This window comes from Schistocerca serialis, chromosome 4 (assembly GCF_023864345.2).
Source record: "Schistocerca serialis cubense isolate TAMUIC-IGC-003099 chromosome 4, iqSchSeri2.2, whole genome shotgun sequence".
NCBI lineage: Eukaryota > Metazoa > Arthropoda > Insecta > Orthoptera > Acrididae > Schistocerca > Schistocerca serialis.
The window spans coordinates 36,444,198-36,460,878 of NC_064641.1; the positions used below are offsets into that span (position 1 = coordinate 36,444,198).

At 50.1% G+C, this 16,681-nt stretch overlaps 11 non-coding genes across 11 annotated transcripts; all 11 read left to right on the plus strand.

Annotated features, from left to right (window-relative positions):
- Positions 1-1,350: 1,350 nt before the first annotated feature.
- Positions 1,351-1,469, plus strand: LOC126475878 (5S ribosomal RNA). The gene has a single exon (XR_007586772.1). It is a non-coding gene; the product is annotated as a 5S ribosomal RNA (ribosomal RNA).
- A 1,258-nt stretch (positions 1,470-2,727) lies between these two features.
- Positions 2,728-2,846, plus strand: LOC126475890 (5S ribosomal RNA). The gene has a single exon (XR_007586773.1). It is a non-coding gene; the product is annotated as a 5S ribosomal RNA (ribosomal RNA).
- Positions 2,847-4,106: 1,260 nt separating this feature from the next.
- LOC126475901 (5S ribosomal RNA) lies at positions 4,107-4,225 on the plus strand. The gene has a single exon (XR_007586774.1). It is a non-coding gene; the product is annotated as a 5S ribosomal RNA (ribosomal RNA).
- Positions 4,226-5,485: 1,260 nt separating this feature from the next.
- Positions 5,486-5,604, plus strand: LOC126475912 (5S ribosomal RNA). The gene has a single exon (XR_007586775.1). It is a non-coding gene; the product is annotated as a 5S ribosomal RNA (ribosomal RNA).
- A 1,260-nt stretch (positions 5,605-6,864) lies between these two features.
- On the plus strand, positions 6,865-6,983 carry LOC126475924 (5S ribosomal RNA). The gene has a single exon (XR_007586776.1). It is a non-coding gene; the product is annotated as a 5S ribosomal RNA (ribosomal RNA).
- A 1,260-nt stretch (positions 6,984-8,243) lies between these two features.
- On the plus strand, positions 8,244-8,362 carry LOC126475935 (5S ribosomal RNA). The gene has a single exon (XR_007586777.1). It is a non-coding gene; the product is annotated as a 5S ribosomal RNA (ribosomal RNA).
- Positions 8,363-9,622: 1,260 nt separating this feature from the next.
- On the plus strand, positions 9,623-9,741 carry LOC126475947 (5S ribosomal RNA). The gene has a single exon (XR_007586779.1). It is a non-coding gene; the product is annotated as a 5S ribosomal RNA (ribosomal RNA).
- Positions 9,742-11,001: 1,260 nt separating this feature from the next.
- On the plus strand, positions 11,002-11,120 carry LOC126475959 (5S ribosomal RNA). Its single transcript, XR_007586780.1, has one exon. It is a non-coding gene; the product is annotated as a 5S ribosomal RNA (ribosomal RNA).
- Positions 11,121-12,380: 1,260 nt separating this feature from the next.
- Positions 12,381-12,499, plus strand: LOC126475971 (5S ribosomal RNA). Its single transcript, XR_007586782.1, has one exon. It is a non-coding gene; the product is annotated as a 5S ribosomal RNA (ribosomal RNA).
- Positions 12,500-13,747: 1,248 nt separating this feature from the next.
- On the plus strand, positions 13,748-13,866 carry LOC126475982 (5S ribosomal RNA). Its single transcript, XR_007586783.1, has one exon. It is a non-coding gene; the product is annotated as a 5S ribosomal RNA (ribosomal RNA).
- A 1,260-nt stretch (positions 13,867-15,126) lies between these two features.
- Positions 15,127-15,243, plus strand: LOC126475818 (5S ribosomal RNA). The gene has a single exon (XR_007586768.1). It is a non-coding gene; the product is annotated as a 5S ribosomal RNA (ribosomal RNA).
- The last annotated feature ends 1,438 nt before the right edge of the window (positions 15,244-16,681 follow it).

Consider the following 16,681-nt stretch of genomic DNA (forward strand, 5'->3'; position numbering starts at 1 on the left):
CCGGTTCTCGTCCGATCACCGAAGTTAAGCAACATCGGCCCGGTTAGTACTTGGATGGGTGACCGCCTGGGAACACCGGTGCTGTTGGCTCTATGTCATTTTTTAATTTTTGGGTCGCTACACCTGCCAGCCCCTCTTTTTCATACTAACTTTCAGGTGTGACAAAGATGCTTCCACAAGCATTTTAAAGTACTGTACTAAACGTAAGACACGAAATTGCAGTAATGAACTCAGTTTGAGCAAGAATGCGCGGAGGAAGAGTGCTAGAAGTCGTTGGAAATAACGAAACACTACGAATCGAACAGATGTGTCCTTGAAATGCGTCAGAGCCAACTGTTTTGTAGCAGTGCTAAATTCGAAAAAACTAACTAAATAGATAAATTAAAAAAAAAAAAAAAAAAAACAGCCGTTCTCGTCCGATCACCGAAGATAAGCAACAACGTTAGTATTCGGATCGGCGACCGCCTGGGAACTCTGGCTGTCTTCATTTTTTTGCTCTTTTGTCGCTACCCCTGCCAGCTTTCTCGTGTGACAAAGATGCTTCCATACTGATTTTAAACTATCGTAAGATGCGATATTAAGGAACTCCGTTTGAAGAAGAGTGTGCCAAGGAAGATTAGCAAAGTGTGTCTGCAAATAACGAAACAGTATGAAACGACAGAAATGTTGTGAAATACGTCAGGGCATATTGTTTTGTAGCAGTGCACATCTGCAAATTTGTAAACAAAAATTTCTCTTTCGCCTCTAGAGGAGATGGATGCTTTGTTGAACCTCCTGTGTCCTCTGTCCGTGTTTTCGCACCTTTCCAGCGCAGCGCAGCGCTGCTCTACTCTAGTAGCTCCGAACGGCCGCACACGGCGTCTCGGACACGCCGTTCGGCCCGCGCCCATCTCGCAGATGTTTCTCGTGCTTGTGCGGTCATATGGAGCGCGACCGAGCGGCAGCGAGCGGCAGTCGAGCAAAGTCGGGACAAGTCGGGACGGAAGGGGAGGGGACACGACAGGCGAGGATGCAACGCGCAAATTACGCAAATATCTGGAAGCGCGGCGCGTGTCAGCCAGGTGAGAAAGCTTCCGCCGGTCCAGCAGGACACTGCCACACCCCGCGCAGTCACCCCCGACGCCCGGCCCTGCGCCGGATAACAAGAACAAGGTGCGTCTCCCGCGAGTGTCGGAGGCGGCACGCACCAAACGAATGACAGGCGGTGCAACGAGCAGCTGTGTTGTGCGTGTCACCCACGTGGCGGTGGAAGGACGTGCTTTGCGTCAAATGTGCCACGGAAAACGGCGATTGCGTGTGTTGGGAGAAGGGGCGAAGGCTTCCTCCGCCGTGCGGCCACATTATAAGGACGCCAACGGCCATACCATGTTGAATACACCGGTTCTCGTCCGATCACCGAAGTTAAGCAACATCGGGCCCGGTTAGTACTTGGATGGGTGACCGCCTGGGAACACCGGGTGCTGTTGGCTCTATGTCATTTTTTAATTTTTGGGTCGCTACACCTGCCAGCCCTCTTTTTCATACTAACTTTCAGGTGTGACAAAGATGCTTCCACAAGCATTTTAAAGTACTGTACTAAACGTAAGACACGAAATTGCAGTAATGAACTCAGTTTGAGCAAGAATGCGCGGAGGAAGAGTGCTAGGAAGTCGTTGGAAATAACGAAACACTACGAATCGACAGATGGTCCTTGAAATGCGTCAGAGCCAACTGTTTTGTAGCAGTGCTAAATTCGAAAAACTAACTAAATAGATAAATTAAAAAAAAAAAAAAAAAAAACAGCCGTTCTCGTCCGATCACCGAAGATAAGCAACAACGTTAGTATTCGGATCGGCGACCGCCTGGGAACTCTGGCTGTCTTCATTTTTTGCTCTTTTGTCGCTACCCCTGCCAGCTTTCTCGTGTGACAAAGATGCTTCCATACTGATTTTAAACTATCGTAAGATGCGATATTAAGGAACTCCGTTTGAAGAAGAGTGTGCCAAGGAAGATTAGCAAAGTGTGTCTGCAAATAACGAAACAGTATGAAACGACAGAAATGTTGTGAAATACGTCAGGGCATATTGTTTTGTAGCAGTGCACATCTGCAAATTTGTAAACAAAAATTTCTCTTTCGCCTCTAGAGGAGATGGATGCTTTGTTGAACCTCCTGTGTCCTCTGTCCGTGTTTTCGCACCTTTCCAGCGCAGCGCAGCGCTGCTCTACTCTAGTAGCTCCGAACGGCCGCACACGGCGTCTCGGACACGCCGGTTCGGCCCGCGCCCATCTCGCAGATGTTTCTCGTGCTTGTGCGGTCATATGGAGCGCGACCCGAGCGGCAGCGAGCGGCAGTCGAGCAAAGTCGGGACAAGTCGGGACGGAAGGGGAGGGGACACGACAGGCGAGGATGCAACGCGCAAATTACGCAAATATCTGGAAGCGCGGCGCGTGTCAGCCAGGTGAGAAAGCTTCCGCCGGTCCAGCAGGACACTGCCACACCCCGCGCAGTCACCCCCGACGCCCGGCCCTGCGCCGGATAACAAGAACAAGGTGCGTCTCCCGCGAGTGTCGGAGGCGGCACGCACCAAACGAATGACAGGCGGTGCAACGAGCAGCTGTGTTGTGCGTGTCACCCACGTGGCGGTGGAAGGACGTGCTTTGCGTCAAATGTGCCACGGAAAACGGCGATTGCGTGTGTTGGGAGAAGGGGCGAAGGCTTCCTCCGCCGTGCGGCCACATTATAAGGACGCCAACGGCCATACCATGTTGAATACACCGGTTCTCGTCCGATCACCGAAGTTAAGCAACATCGGGCCCGGTTAGTACTTGGATGGGTGACCGCCTGGGAACACCGGGTGCTGTTGGCTCTATGTCATTTTTTAATTTTTGGGTCGCTACACCTGCCAGCCCTCTTTTTCATACTAACTTTCAGGTGTGACAAAGATGCTTCCACAAGCATTTTAAAGTACTGTACTAAACGTAAGACACGAAATTGCAGTAATGAACTCAGTTTGAGCAAGAATGCGCGGAGGAAGAGTGCTAGGAAGTCGTTGGAAATAACGAAACACTACGAATCGACAGATGTGTCCTTGAAATGCGTCAGAGCCAACTGTTTTGTAGCAGTGCTAAATTCGAAAAACTAACTAAATAGATAAATTAAAAAAAAAAAAAAAAAAAAACAGCCGTTCTCGTCCGATCACCGAAGATAAGCAACAACGTTAGTATTCGGATCGGCGACCGCCTGGGAACTCTGGCTGTCTTCATTTTTTGCTCTTTTGTCGCTACCCCTGCCAGCTTTCTCGTGTGACAAAGATGCTTCCATACTGATTTTAAACTATCGTAAGATGCGATATTAAGGAACTCCGTTTGAAGAAGAGTGTGCCAAGGAAGATTAGCAAAGTGTGTCTGCAAATAACGAAACAGTATGAAACGACAGAAATGTTGTGAAATACGTCAGGGCATATTGTTTTGTAGCAGTGCACATCTGCAAATTTGTAAACAAAAATTTCTCTTTCGCCTCTAGAGGAGATGGATGCTTTGTTGAACCTCCTGTGTCCTCTGTCCGTGTTTTCGCACCTTTCCAGCGCAGCGCAGCGCTGCTCTACTCTAGTAGCTCCGAACGGCCGCACACGGCGTCTCGGACACGCCGGTTCGGCCCGCGCCCATCTCGCAGATGTTTCTCGTGCTTGTGCGGTCATATGGAGCGCGACCCGAGCGGCAGCGAGCGGCAGTCGAGCAAAGTCGGGACAAGTCGGGACGGAAGGGGAGGGGACACGACAGGCGAGGATGCAACGCGCAAATTACGCAAATATCTGGAAGCGCGGCGCGTGTCAGCCAGGTGAGAAAGCTTCCGCCGGTCCAGCAGGACACTGCCACACCCCGCGCAGTCACCCCCGACGCCCGGCCCTGCGCCGGATAACAAGAACAAGGTGCGTCTCCCGCGAGTGTCGGAGGCGGCACGCACCAAACGAATGACAGGCGGTGCAACGAGCAGCTGTGTTGTGCGTGTCACCCACGTGGCGGTGGAAGGACGTGCTTTGCGTCAAATGTGCCACGGAAAACGGCGATTGCGTGTGTTGGGAGAAGGGGCGAAGGCTTCCTCCGCCGTGCGGCCACATTATAAGGACGCCAACGGCCATACCATGTTGAATACACCGGTTCTCGTCCGATCACCGAAGTTAAGCAACATCGGGCCCGGTTAGTACTTGGATGGGTGACCGCCTGGGAACACCGGGTGCTGTTGGCTCTATGTCATTTTTTAATTTTTGGGTCGCTACACCTGCCAGCCCTCTTTTTCATACTAACTTTCAGGTGTGACAAAGATGCTTCCACAAGCATTTTAAAGTACTGTACTAAACGTAAGACACGAAATTGCAGTAATGAACTCAGTTTGAGCAAGAATGCGCGGAGGAAGAGTGCTAGGAAGTCGTTGGAAATAACGAAACACTACGAATCGACAGATGTGTCCTTGAAATGCGTCAGAGCCAACTGTTTTGTAGCAGTGCTAAATTCGAAAAACTAACTAAATAGATAAATTAAAAAAAAAAAAAAAAAAAAACAGCCGTTCTCGTCCGATCACCGAAGATAAGCAACAACGTTAGTATTCGGATCGGCGACCGCCTGGGAACTCTGGCTGTCTTCATTTTTTGCTCTTTTGTCGCTACCCCTGCCAGCTTTCTCGTGTGACAAAGATGCTTCCATACTGATTTTAAACTATCGTAAGATGCGATATTAAGGAACTCCGTTTGAAGAAGAGTGTGCCAAGGAAGATTAGCAAAGTGTGTCTGCAAATAACGAAACAGTATGAAACGACAGAAATGTTGTGAAATACGTCAGGGCATATTGTTTTGTAGCAGTGCACATCTGCAAATTTGTAAACAAAAATTTCTCTTTCGCCTCTAGAGGAGATGGATGCTTTGTTGAACCTCCTGTGTCCTCTGTCCGTGTTTTCGCACCTTTCCAGCGCAGCGCAGCGCTGCTCTACTCTAGTAGCTCCGAACGGCCGCACACGGCGTCTCGGACACGCCGGTTCGGCCCGCGCCCATCTCGCAGATGTTTCTCGTGCTTGTGCGGTCATATGGAGCGCGACCCGAGCGGCAGCGAGCGGCAGTCGAGCAAAGTCGGGACAAGTCGGGACGGAAGGGGAGGGGACACGACAGGCGAGGATGCAACGCGCAAATTACGCAAATATCTGGAAGCGCGGCGCGTGTCAGCCAGGTGAGAAAGCTTCCGCCGGTCCAGCAGGACACTGCCACACCCCGCGCAGTCACCCCCGACGCCCGGCCCTGCGCCGGATAACAAGAACAAGGTGCGTCTCCCGCGAGTGTCGGAGGCGGCACGCACCAAACGAATGACAGGCGGTGCAACGAGCAGCTGTGTTGTGCGTGTCACCCACGTGGCGGTGGAAGGACGTGCTTTGCGTCAAATGTGCCACGGAAAACGGCGATTGCGTGTGTTGGGAGAAGGGGCGAAGGCTTCCTCCGCCGTGCGGCCACATTATAAGGACGCCAACGGCCATACCATGTTGAATACACCGGTTCTCGTCCGATCACCGAAGTTAAGCAACATCGGGCCCGGTTAGTACTTGGATGGGTGACCGCCTGGGAACACCGGGTGCTGTTGGCTCTATGTCATTTTTTAATTTTTGGGTCGCTACACCTGCCAGCCCTCTTTTTCATACTAACTTTCAGGTGTGACAAAGATGCTTCCACAAGCATTTTAAAGTACTGTACTAAACGTAAGACACGAAATTGCAGTAATGAACTCAGTTTGAGCAAGAATGCGCGGAGGAAGAGTGCTAGGAAGTCGTTGGAAATAACGAAACACTACGAATCGACAGATGTGTCCTTGAAATGCGTCAGAGCCAACTGTTTTGTAGCAGTGCTAAATTCGAAAAACTAACTAAATAGATAAATTAAAAAAAAAAAAAAAAAAAAACAGCCGTTCTCGTCCGATCACCGAAGATAAGCAACAACGTTAGTATTCGGATCGGCGACCGCCTGGGAACTCTGGCTGTCTTCATTTTTTGCTCTTTTGTCGCTACCCCTGCCAGCTTTCTCGTGTGACAAAGATGCTTCCATACTGATTTTAAACTATCGTAAGATGCGATATTAAGGAACTCCGTTTGAAGAAGAGTGTGCCAAGGAAGATTAGCAAAGTGTGTCTGCAAATAACGAAACAGTATGAAACGACAGAAATGTTGTGAAATACGTCAGGGCATATTGTTTTGTAGCAGTGCACATCTGCAAATTTGTAAACAAAAATTTCTCTTTCGCCTCTAGAGGAGATGGATGCTTTGTTGAACCTCCTGTGTCCTCTGTCCGTGTTTTCGCACCTTTCCAGCGCAGCGCAGCGCTGCTCTACTCTAGTAGCTCCGAACGGCCGCACACGGCGTCTCGGACACGCCGGTTCGGCCCGCGCCCATCTCGCAGATGTTTCTCGTGCTTGTGCGGTCATATGGAGCGCGACCCGAGCGGCAGCGAGCGGCAGTCGAGCAAAGTCGGGACAAGTCGGGACGGAAGGGGAGGGGACACGACAGGCGAGGATGCAACGCGCAAATTACGCAAATATCTGGAAGCGCGGCGCGTGTCAGCCAGGTGAGAAAGCTTCCGCCGGTCCAGCAGGACACTGCCACACCCCGCGCAGTCACCCCCGACGCCCGGCCCTGCGCCGGATAACAAGAACAAGGTGCGTCTCCCGCGAGTGTCGGAGGCGGCACGCACCAAACGAATGACAGGCGGTGCAACGAGCAGCTGTGTTGTGCGTGTCACCCACGTGGCGGTGGAAGGACGTGCTTTGCGTCAAATGTGCCACGGAAAACGGCGATTGCGTGTGTTGGGAGAAGGGGCGAAGGCTTCCTCCGCCGTGCGGCCACATTATAAGGACGCCAACGGCCATACCATGTTGAATACACCGGTTCTCGTCCGATCACCGAAGTTAAGCAACATCGGGCCCGGTTAGTACTTGGATGGGTGACCGCCTGGGAACACCGGGTGCTGTTGGCTCTATGTCATTTTTTAATTTTTGGGTCGCTACACCTGCCAGCCCTCTTTTTCATACTAACTTTCAGGTGTGACAAAGATGCTTCCACAAGCATTTTAAAGTACTGTACTAAACGTAAGACACGAAATTGCAGTAATGAACTCAGTTTGAGCAAGAATGCGCGGAGGAAGAGTGCTAGGAAGTCGTTGGAAATAACGAAACACTACGAATCGACAGATGTGTCCTTGAAATGCGTCAGAGCCAACTGTTTTGTAGCAGTGCTAAATTCGAAAAACTAACTAAATAGATAAATTAAAAAAAAAAAAAAAAAAAAACAGCCGTTCTCGTCCGATCACCGAAGATAAGCAACAACGTTAGTATTCGGATCGGCGACCGCCTGGGAACTCTGGCTGTCTTCATTTTTTGCTCTTTTGTCGCTACCCCTGCCAGCTTTCTCGTGTGACAAAGATGCTTCCATACTGATTTTAAACTATCGTAAGATGCGATATTAAGGAACTCCGTTTGAAGAAGAGTGTGCCAAGGAAGATTAGCAAAGTGTGTCTGCAAATAACGAAACAGTATGAAACGACAGAAATGTTGTGAAATACGTCAGGGCATATTGTTTTGTAGCAGTGCACATCTGCAAATTTGTAAACAAAAATTTCTCTTTCGCCTCTAGAGGAGATGGATGCTTTGTTGAACCTCCTGTGTCCTCTGTCCGTGTTTTCGCACCTTTCCAGCGCAGCGCAGCGCTGCTCTACTCTAGTAGCTCCGAACGGCCGCACACGGCGTCTCGGACACGCCGGTTCGGCCCGCGCCCATCTCGCAGATGTTTCTCGTGCTTGTGCGGTCATATGGAGCGCGACCCGAGCGGCAGCGAGCGGCAGTCGAGCAAAGTCGGGACAAGTCGGGACGGAAGGGGAGGGGACACGACAGGCGAGGATGCAACGCGCAAATTACGCAAATATCTGGAAGCGCGGCGCGTGTCAGCCAGGTGAGAAAGCTTCCGCCGGTCCAGCAGGACACTGCCACACCCCGCGCAGTCACCCCCGACGCCCGGCCCTGCGCCGGATAACAAGAACAAGGTGCGTCTCCCGCGAGTGTCGGAGGCGGCACGCACCAAACGAATGACAGGCGGTGCAACGAGCAGCTGTGTTGTGCGTGTCACCCACGTGGCGGTGGAAGGACGTGCTTTGCGTCAAATGTGCCACGGAAAACGGCGATTGCGTGTGTTGGGAGAAGGGGCGAAGGCTTCCTCCGCCGTGCGGCCACATTATAAGGACGCCAACGGCCATACCATGTTGAATACACCGGTTCTCGTCCGATCACCGAAGTTAAGCAACATCGGGCCCGGTTAGTACTTGGATGGGTGACCGCCTGGGAACACCGGGTGCTGTTGGCTCTATGTCATTTTTTAATTTTTGGGTCGCTACACCTGCCAGCCCTCTTTTTCATACTAACTTTCAGGTGTGACAAAGATGCTTCCACAAGCATTTTAAAGTACTGTACTAAACGTAAGACACGAAATTGCAGTAATGAACTCAGTTTGAGCAAGAATGCGCGGAGGAAGAGTGCTAGGAAGTCGTTGGAAATAACGAAACACTACGAATCGACAGATGTGTCCTTGAAATGCGTCAGAGCCAACTGTTTTGTAGCAGTGCTAAATTCGAAAAACTAACTAAATAGATAAATTAAAAAAAAAAAAAAAAAAAAACAGCCGTTCTCGTCCGATCACCGAAGATAAGCAACAACGTTAGTATTCGGATCGGCGACCGCCTGGGAACTCTGGCTGTCTTCATTTTTTGCTCTTTTGTCGCTACCCCTGCCAGCTTTCTCGTGTGACAAAGATGCTTCCATACTGATTTTAAACTATCGTAAGATGCGATATTAAGGAACTCCGTTTGAAGAAGAGTGTGCCAAGGAAGATTAGCAAAGTGTGTCTGCAAATAACGAAACAGTATGAAACGACAGAAATGTTGTGAAATACGTCAGGGCATATTGTTTTGTAGCAGTGCACATCTGCAAATTTGTAAACAAAAATTTCTCTTTCGCCTCTAGAGGAGATGGATGCTTTGTTGAACCTCCTGTGTCCTCTGTCCGTGTTTTCGCACCTTTCCAGCGCAGCGCAGCGCTGCTCTACTCTAGTAGCTCCGAACGGCCGCACACGGCGTCTCGGACACGCCGGTTCGGCCCGCGCCCATCTCGCAGATGTTTCTCGTGCTTGTGCGGTCATATGGAGCGCGACCCGAGCGGCAGCGAGCGGCAGTCGAGCAAAGTCGGGACAAGTCGGGACGGAAGGGGAGGGGACACGACAGGCGAGGATGCAACGCGCAAATTACGCAAATATCTGGAAGCGCGGCGCGTGTCAGCCAGGTGAGAAAGCTTCCGCCGGTCCAGCAGGACACTGCCACACCCCGCGCAGTCACCCCCGACGCCCGGCCCTGCGCCGGATAACAAGAACAAGGTGCGTCTCCCGCGAGTGTCGGAGGCGGCACGCACCAAACGAATGACAGGCGGTGCAACGAGCAGCTGTGTTGTGCGTGTCACCCACGTGGCGGTGGAAGGACGTGCTTTGCGTCAAATGTGCCACGGAAAACGGCGATTGCGTGTGTTGGGAGAAGGGGCGAAGGCTTCCTCCGCCGTGCGGCCACATTATAAGGACGCCAACGGCCATACCATGTTGAATACACCGGTTCTCGTCCGATCACCGAAGTTAAGCAACATCGGGCCCGGTTAGTACTTGGATGGGTGACCGCCTGGGAACACCGGGTGCTGTTGGCTCTATGTCATTTTTTAATTTTTGGGTCGCTACACCTGCCAGCCCTCTTTTTCATACTAACTTTCAGGTGTGACAAAGATGCTTCCACAAGCATTTTAAAGTACTGTACTAAACGTAAGACACGAAATTGCAGTAATGAACTCAGTTTGAGCAAGAATGCGCGGAGGAAGAGTGCTAGGAAGTCGTTGGAAATAACGAAACACTACGAATCGACAGATGTGTCCTTGAAATGCGTCAGAGCCAACTGTTTTGTAGCAGTGCTAAATTCGAAAAACTAACTAAATAGATAAATTAAAAAAAAAAAAAAAAAAAAACAGCCGTTCTCGTCCGATCACCGAAGATAAGCAACAACGTTAGTATTCGGATCGGCGACCGCCTGGGAACTCTGGCTGTCTTCATTTTTTGCTCTTTTGTCGCTACCCCTGCCAGCTTTCTCGTGTGACAAAGATGCTTCCATACTGATTTTAAACTATCGTAAGATGCGATATTAAGGAACTCCGTTTGAAGAAGAGTGTGCCAAGGAAGATTAGCAAAGTGTGTCTGCAAATAACGAAACAGTATGAAACGACAGAAATGTTGTGAAATACGTCAGGGCATATTGTTTTGTAGCAGTGCACATCTGCAAATTTGTAAACAAAAATTTCTCTTTCGCCTCTAGAGGAGATGGATGCTTTGTTGAACCTCCTGTGTCCTCTGTCCGTGTTTTCGCACCTTTCCAGCGCAGCGCAGCGCTGCTCTACTCTAGTAGCTCCGAACGGCCGCACACGGCGTCTCGGACACGCCGGTTCGGCCCGCGCCCATCTCGCAGATGTTTCTCGTGCTTGTGCGGTCATATGGAGCGCGACCCGAGCGGCAGCGAGCGGCAGTCGAGCAAAGTCGGGACAAGTCGGGACGGAAGGGGAGGGGACACGACAGGCGAGGATGCAACGCGCAAATTACGCAAATATCTGGAAGCGCGGCGCGTGTCAGCCAGGTGAGAAAGCTTCCGCCGGTCCAGCAGGACACTGCCACACCCCGCGCAGTCACCCCCGACGCCCGGCCCTGCGCCGGATAACAAGAACAAGGTGCGTCTCCCGCGAGTGTCGGAGGCGGCACGCACCAAACGAATGACAGGCGGTGCAACGAGCAGCTGTGTTGTGCGTGTCACCCACGTGGCGGTGGAAGGACGTGCTTTGCGTCAAATGTGCCACGGAAAACGGCGATTGCGTGTGTTGGGAGAAGGGGCGAAGGCTTCCTCCGCCGTGCGGCCACATTATAAGGACGCCAACGGCCATACCATGTTGAATACACCGGTTCTCGTCCGATCACCGAAGTTAAGCAACATCGGGCCCGGTTAGTACTTGGATGGGTGACCGCCTGGGAACACCGGGTGCTGTTGGCTCTATGTCATTTTTTAATTTTTGGGTCGCTACACCTGCCAGCCCTCTTTTTCATACTAACTTTCAGGTGTGACAAAGATGCTTCCACAAGCATTTTAAAGTACTGTACTAAACGTAAGACACGAAATTGCAGTAATGAACTCAGTTTGAGCAAGAATGCGCGGAGGAAGAGTGCTAGGAAGTCGTTGGAAATAACGAAACACTACGAATCGACAGATGTGTCCTTGAAATGCGTCAGAGCCAACTGTTTTGTAGCAGTGCTAAATTCGAAAAACTAACTAAATAGATAAATTAAAAAAAAAAAAAAAAAAAAACAGCCGTTCTCGTCCGATCACCGAAGATAAGCAACAACGTTAGTATTCGGATCGGCGACCGCCTGGGAACTCTGGCTGTCTTCATTTTTTGCTCTTTTGTCGCTACCCCTGCCAGCTTTCTCGTGTGACAAAGATGCTTCCATACTGATTTTAAACTATCGTAAGATGCGATATTAAGGAACTCCGTTTGAAGAAGAGTGTGCCAAGGAAGATTAGCAAAGTGTGTCTGCAAATAACGAAACAGTATGAAACGACAGAAATGTTGTGAAATACGTCAGGGCATATTGTTTTGTAGCAGTGCACATCTGCAAATTTGTAAACAAAAATTTCTCTTTCGCCTCTAGAGGAGATGGATGCTTTGTTGAACCTCCTGTGTCCTCTGTCCGTGTTTTCGCACCTTTCCAGCGCAGCGCAGCGCTGCTCTACTCTAGTAGCTCCGAACGGCCGCACACGGCGTCTCGGACACGCCGGTTCGGCCCGCGCCCATCTCGCAGATGTTTCTCGTGCTTGTGCGGTCATATGGAGCGCGACCCGAGCGGCAGCGAGCGGCAGTCGAGCAAAGTCGGGACAAGTCGGGACGGAAGGGGAGGGGACACGACAGGCGAGGATGCAACGCGCAAATTACGCAAATATCTGGAAGCGCGGCGCGTGTCAGCCAGGTGAGAAAGCTTCCGCCGGTCCAGCAGGACACTGCCACACCCCGCGCAGTCACCCCCGACGCCCGGCCCTGCGCCGGATAACAAGAACAAGGTGCGTCTCCCGCGAGTGTCGGAGGCGGCACGCACCAAACGAATGACAGGCGGTGCAACGAGCAGCTGTGTTGTGCGTGTCACCCACGTGGCGGTGGAAGGACGTGCTTTGCGTCAAATGTGCCACGGAAAACGGCGATTGCGTGTGTTGGGAGAAGGGGCGAAGGCTTCCTCCGCCGTGCGGCCACATTATAAGGACGCCAACGGCCATACCATGTTGAATACACCGGTTCTCGTCCGATCACCGAAGTTAAGCAACATCGGGCCCGGTTAGTACTTGGATGGGTGACCGCCTGGGAACACCGGGTGCTGTTGGCTCTATGTCATTTTTTAATTTTTGGGTCGCTACACCTGCCAGCCCTCTTTTTCATACTAACTTTCAGGTGTGACAAAGATGCTTCCACAAGCATTTTAAAGTACTGTACTAAACGTAAGACACGAAATTGCAGTAATGAACTCAGTTTGAGCAAGAATGCGCGGAGGAAGAGTGCTAGGAAGTCGTTGGAAATAACGAAACACTACGAATCGACAGATGTGTCCTTGAAATGCGTCAGAGCCAACTGTTTTGTAGCAGTGCTAAATTCGAAAAACTAACTAAATAGATAAATTAAAAAAAAAAAAAAAAAAACAGCCGTTCTCGTCCGATCACCGAAGATAAGCAACAACGTTAGTATTCGGATCGGCGACCGCCTGGGAACTCTGGCTGTCTTCATTTTTTGCTCTTTTGTCGCTACCCCTGCCAGCTTTCTCGTGTGACAAAGATGCTTCCATACTGATTTTAAACTATCGTAAGATGCGATATTAAGGAACTCCGTTTGAAGAAGAGTGTGCCAAGGAAGATTAGCAAAGTGTGTCTGCAAATAACGAAACAGTATGAAACGACAGAAATGTTGTGAAATACGTCAGGGCATATTGTTTTGTAGCAGTGCACATCTGCAAATTTGTAAACAAAAATTTCTCTTTCGCCTCTAGAGGAGATGGATGCTTTGTTGAACCTCCTGTGTCCTCTGTCCGTGTTTTCGCACCTTTCCAGCGCAGCGCAGCGCTGCTCTACTCTAGTAGCTCCGAACGGCCGCACACGGCGTCTCGGACACGCCGGTTCGGCCCGCGCCCATCTCGCAGATGTTTCTCGTGCTTGTGCGGTCATATGGAGCGCGACCCGAGCGGCAGTCGAGCAAAGTCGGGACAAGTCGGGACGGAAGGGGAGGGGACACGACAGGCGAGGATGCAACGCGCAAATTACGCAAATATCTGGAAGCGCGGCGCGTGTCAGCCAGGTGAGAAAGCTTCCGTCGGTCCAGCAGGACACTGCCACACCCCGCGCAGTCACCCCCGACGCCCGGCCCTGCGCCGGATAACAAGAACAAGGTGCGTCTCCCGCGAGTGTCGGAGGCGGCACGCACCAAACGAATGACAGGCGGTGCAACGAGCAGCTGTGTTGTGCGTGTCACCCACGTGGCGGTGGAAGGACGTGCTTTGCGTCAAATGTGCCACGGAAAACGGCGATTGCGTGTGTTGGGAGAAGGGGCGAAGGCTTCCTCCGCCGTGCGGCCACATTATAAGGACGCCAACGGCCATACCATGTTGAATACACCGGTTCTCGTCCGATCACCGAAGTTAAGCAACATCGGGCCCGGTTAGTACTTGGATGGGTGACCGCCTGGGAACACCGGGTGCTGTTGGCTCTATGTCATTTTTTAATTTTTGGGTCGCTACACCTGCCAGCCCTCTTTTTCATACTAACTTTCAGGTGTGACAAAGATGCTTCCACAAGCATTTTAAAGTACTGTACTAAACGTAAGACACGAAATTGCAGTAATGAACTCAGTTTGAGCAAGAATGCGCGGAGGAAGAGTGCTAGGAAGTCGTTGGAAATAACGAAACACTACGAATCGACAGATGTGTCCTTGAAATGCGTCAGAGCCAACTGTTTTGTAGCAGTGCTAAATTCGAAAAACTAACTAAATAGATAAATTAAAAAAAAAAAAAAAAAAACAGCCGTTCTCGTCCGATCACCGAAGATAAGCAACAACGTTAGTATTCGGATCGGCGACCGCCTGGGAACTCTGGCTGTCTTCATTTTTTGCTCTTTTGTCGCTACCCCTGCCAGCTTTCTCGTGTGACAAAGATGCTTCCATACTGATTTTAAACTATCGTAAGATGCGATATTAAGGAACTCCGTTTGAAGAAGAGTGTGCCAAGGAAGATTAGCAAAGTGTGTCTGCAAATAACGAAACAGTATGAAACGACAGAAATGTTGTGAAATACGTCAGGGCATATTGTTTTGTAGCAGTGCACATCTGCAAATTTGTAAACAAAAATTTCTCTTTCGCCTCTAGAGGAGATGGATGCTTTGTTGAACCTCCTGTGTCCTCTGTCCGTGTTTTCGCACCTTTCCAGCGCAGCGCAGCGCTGCTCTACTCTAGTAGCTCCGAACGGCCGCACACGGCGTCTCGGACACGCCGGTTCGGCCCGCGCCCATCTCGCAGATGTTTCTCGTGCTTGTGCGGTCATATGGAGCGCGACCCGAGCGGCAGCGAGCGGCAGTCGAGCAAAGTCGGGACAAGTCGGGACGGAAGGGGAGGGGACACGACAGGCGAGGATGCAACGCGCAAATTACGCAAATATCTGGAAGCGCGGCGCGTGTCAGCCAGGTGAGAAAGCTTCCGCCGGTCCAGCAGGACACTGCCACACCCCGCGCAGTCACCCCCGACGCCCGGCCCTGCGCCGGATAACAAGAACAAGGTGCGTCTCCCGCGAGTGTCGGAGGCGGCACGCACCAAACGAATGACAGGCGGTGCAACGAGCAGCTGTGTTGTGCGTGTCACCCACGTGGCGGTGGAAGGACGTGCTTTGCGTCAAATGTGCCACGGAAAACGGCGATTGCGTGTGTTGGGAGAAGGGGCGAAGGCTTCCTCCGCCGTGCGGCCACATTATAAGGACGCCAACGGCCATACCATGTTGAATACACCGGTTCTCGTCCGATCACCGAAGTTAAGCAACATCGGGCCCGGTTAGTACTTGGATGGGTGACCGCCTGGGAACACCGGGTGCCCAGTCGCTGAGGACGTCGCCCACCGATCCCTCCAAAGCCCCGACGGCAAGAGTGGTGCAGCGCGGAAAGCGTTTTTACGAAATGTGCACATAGTGAAAGTTTATATGTGAAGCAGTGCAAAAGTGAGTGACGTGTGCCAATTGTAGTGATACAGTGCCCAATTGCCACATATAAGCAGGCAAGGAAATGGTCAGAGATAAATTTAGTGAAAAGGTTACAAAGTGCCCCAAGAAAACAACAGTCATACAGTGTATTGCATGTAATTAATGTGTTCTCTCACTCACTCTCTCTCTCTCTCTCTCGCTCTCTCTCTCTCCACTCAAGGTACGCTTTTCCTTTCTCTTATGTTTTCAGTTCTTTTGCTTATTGACTTGTTTTTTTTTTATGTTTCATTGTTTTTTGTTTTTTATTTGTTTGTTTGTTGTTCCTTTTTGCTTTTTGTTTTGTTGTAAATCTCGGCCCATCATGTGCCAATCGTAGCATGCCTCTCTGCGACTAATAATCCCCGGCATTCACAAATTTAATCACATAGATGTTTCTGGTTTATAATCCCCTTTTTCGCCTCTGGGTACTAATAGCAAACATGCCAAAATAGGTGCATTTCAAATAGCATAGAAGCAAATTTTTAATTTTCCCTTTTCTTTTCATGTAAATTCAAAAAAAATATATATATATATATATATATAGAAATAACGCAAGCTTTGGAATTAAAAGACATAAAAAAAAAAAAAAAAATCAAACAGGAAAATCTACATGAAGGACACTCAGTGAATAAACGTGTTGTAACTCGACCAAGAACTATCAAAAGAACAATCAGAACAGAAACCTAGACAGTGAATATCACCGTTCAATAATCAAGTACACCATTTAATGTAAAGACCTGTAATTGTTACAATTTGTAAATAAAAGTTTATATACGTTACAAAAAAAAAAAAAAAAAAGGTGCTGTTGGCTCTATGTCATTTTTTAATTTTTGGGTCGCTACACCTGCCAGCCCTCTTTTTCATACTAACTTTCAGGTGTGACAAAGATGCTTCCACAAGCATTTTAAAGTACTGTACTAAACGTAAGACACGAAATTGCAGTAATGAACTCAGTTTGAGCAAGAATGCGCGGAGGAAGAGTGCTAGGAAGTCGTTGGAAATAACGAAACACTACGAATCGACAGATGTGTCCTTGAAATGCGTCAGAGCCAACTGTTTTGTAGCAGTGCTAAATTCGAAAAACTAACTAAATAGATAAATTAAAAAAAAAAAAAAAAAAACAGCCGTTCTCGTCCGATCACCGAAGATAAGCAACAACGTTAGTATTCGGATCGGCGACCGCCTGGGAACTCTGGCTGTCTTCATTTTTTGCTCTTTTGTCGCTACCCCTGCCAGCTTTCTCGTGTGACAAAGATGCTTCCATACTGATTTTAAACTATCGTAAGATGCGATATTAAGGAA